This window comes from Haemaphysalis longicornis, unplaced genomic scaffold (genome assembly GCF_048455015.1).
Source record: "Haemaphysalis longicornis isolate Haplotype H1 unplaced genomic scaffold, Haemaphysalis longicornis Haplotype H1 scaffold_5, whole genome shotgun sequence".
In the NCBI taxonomy this organism is placed as follows: Eukaryota; Metazoa; Arthropoda; class Arachnida; order Ixodida; family Ixodidae; genus Haemaphysalis; species Haemaphysalis longicornis.
The window spans coordinates 179987771-179994161 of NW_027526385.1; positions in this window are offsets into that span (position 1 = coordinate 179987771).

Consider the following 6391-nt stretch of genomic DNA (forward strand, 5'->3'; position numbering starts at 1 on the left):
ATCGAACTCCAAGGGGATCATAAAATAGTTCGATATATCGATAATTCGAATTATGAAATATGCCTACCTGAAGCGTACTGAAAACTCCGCACATCACTCAGAGCTTTTCAAAGTCGCTACAAGCGGTACCTTACGGATTTGTTCCTCACAGCCCGGTAAATTCAAAGCCACACCGCTACGATAACGGCAATTTACCACACAAAAAAACAAAAACTGTAAGCTTTGCTTGCTTCTTTTTCTGCGTCATAAGTTCACAAATCCAGTCTTCCGCTTTTCTGTGACCATGGCTCCGAAACGTGAGCCGTGGACAAAAGCACGTAACATGCCACATTGGTCCCCCTGCGCGATCAACCACTGAAAACCGCGCGAGCATGCAGAAAACATGCCAGAAACGAATGCGGCAGGAGACGTCGCCGTCATCATCACATCCACCGCATCAGGAGAATCGCACTTGCAGGGGCAATTGGGGCGCAGCGTTCGATATATCGAATGTGCCCGTGATCAAGAGTTCGATATACGCGTACAACAGCGCTATACTTTTGCAAGGGATTTCCAAGGGGATGTTCAGACAGTTCGATATAGACAATAATTCAATATATCCGTGTTCGATATATCCGTGTCCGACTGTATTTTGTTTTCCCGCCCTGGAAAGCAATCCTTAACGTATCTTTGCCGTACGACCTAATGATTCCGTCGGGTCCGGGTTTCCCAGGAGGTGCTGTCGAAGAAGTTAATCAAGCCGTGCGAAGGAAGTGCGCAATGGACGCGAAGCTGCTCCAAAACAGGCCCAAAATAGCTGTCGCTAAAGCAGACGACAATGCCGGCTGGATGGTCCCGCCGATGCGACTGCTGAGGTGACAGATTCGGCGCGCGGGGAACGATGGGAAAATTATTTCGCAGTGCCATCTACAGTGTTCTTTGTGAGTGATACCCTTCGTGGACCCCCCGCCCCCCCCTCCGCCCCCCGTGCCGCCACCTCCGCCGCGTTAAGAGTTTGTTGTCCCGCACTGCCACGAAAGAACCGTTGGCTTATAGAGCTAGAAAGCTTCGTTTAAAATTTCACTACCGCTGTGCCTGACTCTGTATCTCCCGTTACGATGACAGCTGAAGAAAACACAATCGCGTAAATCCGTCCCGGCTGTGAAACAGCTGGAAAAGGCGCCCCAGTTGCTGGAAGGCGGGCACCGAGTCGTATCTTAAAACCAAGTCTTCTGCGCTACCGCCTCGTGAGTTGGTCGAAGTGCCAGGAGATATATCTCCATTCAATCGGTGCCAAAGACCCCGATTGAAAGTTAACGGCTTGACGGTGATGTGCTTTGTTACTCCACTTTTCGCGAGATGACCATGGTTTTGTAAGGCCGCGTTTTTGGGGCAGGCAAGTAAGGCTTTTGTCAGGCAAGAAATCAACAGGGGATAGGACCCTGGACAACCTCGTCTAGAAAGGGCTAATCATCGGTGGCTCGTTTCACAAAGGCTCGAGGTTTTAAACAGTCTGGCCACTGCGGCCATAAAGCCGACGTAGTGTCTTTTAGGAGAGCGAAAACAACCGTTACAACCAAACACCTGAAGAAAGAGTTCTTTAAACATTGCTCCTCCAGGAAGACAGGAAGTTCATAAGGCCCCGCTTCAAGAAAACCCGGAGCGGGGTCTTGTGAATCTGAAAAAAGAGGGAGTGAGAGAGGTCAGAGCTCAGGGGCTGTCTAAGAAAATTGTTGATTGAACGCCGCACCGGTCCGAAAATAATCTGGGTGACGTCTGCTGTGGCCTGAAGTGGGCTAACCAGCTATTCCAAGCATTGAGTTGACCTGGCGGAAATGGTGGATTTAAAAATGCGGTACTGTAAACACGTCTTCGTAGATTATTGCACGCACGATCAGAGGGGACAGAAATCTGACAGAATCGTAGAGACGTAGAAATGACGGGAGCATTGACTCGTTTGTCACGGTCCTTGACGATTCAAAATGGGTCATGTTGTACCCGCTCAGGACGATGTTGTCGCCAAAGTGGTCCACTGCATCTTGAGCACTTTAATCGTGCTAAGGCAATCTCTACCATTTCGAAAGCAAGCTCGTAAAAGATAGAGAGCGCTCAGAAGGACGCACGTTTCGAAACCTGTTTACTCAGTTTACACCCGCGCCAACAATAGCGACTCTGCATCCAACGTTGATCTGCCAGGTTTGCTCGGCGGTTTGGGATGGGGCGACGAGGTTATCCTCGTAAAAGGCGTAGACTAGGTGGCCTACTGCGTCAAAAAATGCATTTGAAATTGCTTTAAATGGTGACAGAACACTGGAGCTCATATGCATGGACTGAGTTAGGGTCGGTAGGGCACTGTTACAAAAAGCCAGTGTATCCTTTTGAAGAAAAGTTCGCGTTCATTCGGAAGGATAACATCCTGGACGATAACAACGCATTCCGATCTCCCTATCGTGAAAACATTTGTCGGTATGTTTTCCTTTTATATGAAGCGAGGCCAACTGTGTAGCACCTCAAATCAACAAGCAACCTCAATTTTCTGCGTGTATCTTGGGCTTTTGCAACATTAAATGCGATGAATCGAAACAAATCTGATCGTTTATAAACCCTTAGAATGAGTTGCTTTCGAAACATGTGCTGCATACTGCAATAATTTCACGAACTACATCGTTTTTTCGAAGATATAGCAAGACATTGTTTTTTAACTAAAACATGGTTGCGCGAATACATACTTCACAACAAAATCTTGCCGCCAGGTATCCGCCTCGTTTTAAAATTGACCTAATTGTAGTAGTCGTCGTGGTGTAGGCGTTCTTTCAGCTCACATATGTGCGAGTCGCAAACGTAGCTGCAAAGCAACCATTAGTATTTGTTGCCGCCCGCCTAGCTGGTAACCACTCATTTTCAACGCCATTTCTCATTCTCCCTCCAAGACTAAAAAGAAGTTCTGGGATGCTCCTGTTTTCTTTCAAAAAAAAAAAAAAAGAAACGTTCCTGCGTTTTTGCAGCCGCCCCTTTCCATAGGGGTGATTTCCCGTGCAAGCCGGGTGAACTTCCCAAGCGTTGTAGTCCCACACAACGGCCGAGCGCCAGGCCGGGGAGTCTCTTCTACGTATTTTACCGGTAGGTGCCCGGTGCCACCAATGCACACGAATGCACATGGTGCCTTCCACAGCCACGGTGGACGCTCAACTCGCAATTGCCTGCGGCAGGACATGCCGCCAGACTCTTTCACACCCGGCAATGGCACAACGGGGCATGATGGCCGGGGCCCTGCCAGATGGACAAGGGTCAGGGGCCCCTCGCAAGGGTAAAGGCAGCTTCCCAGGTGTGGAATCCCCCTTTCTAGGGTCCGCACCCGACCAGGGACGCCTGTACCTATTAAAAAAACCGGTGGGTTGCCCGGCGGTACCAGGATTCGAACCCGGTACCTCCCGCCTACGAGGCGAGTGCTGTACCTCTGAGCCATCGCTGAGGTTTTTTTTCGCTAAGGTTTTTTTTCGGAGTTTTTTTTTTCCTAAAATAATCGGGACTTTAGGTTTAATCCCTAGTACACCCTCACTCGAGATAATGGTTTAATAGTAAGCCCGGATGACTTAAAGCGCATAACAGTAATGTGACGTTTCAGCGACTATAACCTTATACACATTTTCGTATCTGTACATTTGATTACAACGTCGCCAACAAAAAAATATAATGACTGACGAGTAAATTTTACTCCATGGACGACTTACTTAGTTCTTTGCTTCACAGTTTTGGCCAATCATATCAAACCGACACACTAAATATAGGTGGTACATATCCAAAAACACAATCATGACCTTAGAAAAGCACCTTCCAACAAATATTCTAAAATGGGTTTGCAAAATTTGCGGGTTCAAGAAGCAATTGAAAGATCTGCTAAATCCAACCAACGCCTTCACAGGACCGCTCGTCAAACCATTACCCCCCTAGCATTAGAAAAGTATGACGTGTGTTCCGAGCCATATATTAAACTACTACAAAACGCGAAAGATAATTATTTTTCTTGCAGCCTAGTATATATCCTTTACACAAAACCAACTATATTCTACCCATTGCTCTCTCGCAAAAGTCAAAGTAACAACGTAAAACATCTAGACTCACGTGACTAACCAATCCACACTGCTGCTGTGCAACCGCCCTAAGTTACTACTTGTCCCTGACCTCTTACTTCAACGTTTCCCGGTGAGCACAATCACATACTTGTTCAACCTCTGTTGTAACCTACAAAAAAATTAAACTTGAAGAAATCGCTAATGCAATCAATGCTCTTAAATATGTTGAGCCCCAGGATGGGACCAAGTAATCCCCAAAGTAAAGGACACACCCTAACTTTGGTTAGCCAGGTACATTGCCTCATGTTCGCCCAGTCCATAGAAACGGGTTAACCTAAGGCGACTGCAGATAGGCTGAATAATTGAAGTCTTTAAAACAGGAGAACGAGCCAATCCAGCAAACTATCACCCAGTTGCCCTGACTAACATTCCCTGTGTACGTTTATATGTATATTGGATTGGATTGTGAAAACTTCATTGTGGCCTGTTACTAAAGTCCTAATGCTAGGTCTTCATGCCTTGGCCGGAGTAGTCACTGCAGATGTAGCCAGCGTGGCTAGGCGCCCCCCCCACCCCGTCACCGGGGTCTCCATTCCTGGCCAGCGCCACGATGACTCGCTGGACAGCCTGCAGTTGAAGATCTTGATCTTCAGCCGCCTCGATGGCAGGCGGCATCCTTCTTGTGTTTGATTCATTCGCGTATGCGAGGCAAGAGCACACGATGTGCTGGAGTCTTTCTGGGTCTTTGCGACACACCCGACAGGTGGCATCAGGGTATGTCTCCGGGTACATCTTGTTCTTTAGGTAGGGGTTCGGGACCATCTTTATTTGGAGTTGCCATTGACGACCCCCTGCTCCCTACTCAATCTTTCGCGCTGTGGCGGGAGCGTGCGTCTGGCAAGTCCATAGGGCTGAGTAATTTCTTTGCAGGTAGTCATCCCGTCTCGTGTGCTGTGCCACAAATGCTCTCTGACACTTTGCTCAGCACAGTTATTGATGTCGCGCTCACGAGCCTGTACGGTGTCATTGTGGCTCGCAGCACGTTCTGACACCGTCTCTGCATGTGCCGCAACCCACCTGATTCTTGCCTTCTCCATGAGGCTTGGTTTTTTTCACAGTAGTTTTTCGAATATATATATTTCTCGTATGGCTAGTCACCTTGAATCAATACATTGCTTTTATAATCACCACCAACGTTTCCGAAAGCACTTCTCATGAGACACCAAACAAGCCGAATTTACCCACCACAAACAAGAAAGCTTGGATTATAACCTTCAGACGTGGTATATTTCAAGATTTTTCACAGCTTCTGATCGCGTACATTATATTTCATTCCTTTGTTAACTTGGTTCTTTTGTATTGCACCGGATATTGTCTCTTGGGTGTCACACTTCCTCACTAGCAGTAAGCACTTAAGTCTTGCTAGCAATCATGACTTCCCCTTAACTAACCTATCATCAGGAGTCCCTCAGGGCGCAGGCCTATTCCCTCTTCTGTTTTAAAATTTATAAAGGACGTGCCAACAAACATATAAACGAATATGGGACTATTTGGAGATGCCTGTGTCATATGCTCTGCATTCGAGACGCTGGAAACAGTACTTACCCACAGCAAGACCTTAACAAATTGGCCCTATAGTGCCAAGATTGGATTCCGTTAAACCCTACTATATGTTAATGGATGTCATTTTGCCGCAAACACGCCGCTCGTGATCATACCGACATTTATCAGTTCGCTTATTTCTGCCACATCATACAAGTTTCTCGTAGTGCTCATGTTCCCATCTATCATTTCCGCCGCAAGCAATCGACTTCTAAAACGCTGTTGGCCCACTTGGATTATGCGCCGTAATCTAAAATCTGCATCTGCTGACGTTAACAAAATAGTGTATGTAACGTATGTACGCCCAAAGCTAGGGTACACATCGCCCACCAGAAACTCATCCGGGGCATATCTTGCTAACGAACTAGAATCTGTTCAAAACAACGCCAGTCACTTTAGAACGTCCCAGTTATCTAGATAGGTTTGCCGAATTGCCCTTAAACAATCAATACAAGGACCATATCGCACTCCACGTCGTATCATTTAGGCGTCCATGGTTCGTGCACAATTTCTGTTTTCGTAGGCAATCAAGGCAGGAACATTTAAAGCCTAAAAGCAGGACCTATTCCCAAACGAACGATTCCAACCTCATTTCACGAATTAACGGCCATCCATCAGCAGTGAGCGAACCCTGTATCCACCATACGATTAATCTTTGCAGACACCTCTCCGACAACATTGCCGCTACAACTGTGCCCACAGGATTTCTCGAAAAGCTGAATCCCACTTTGATTTCA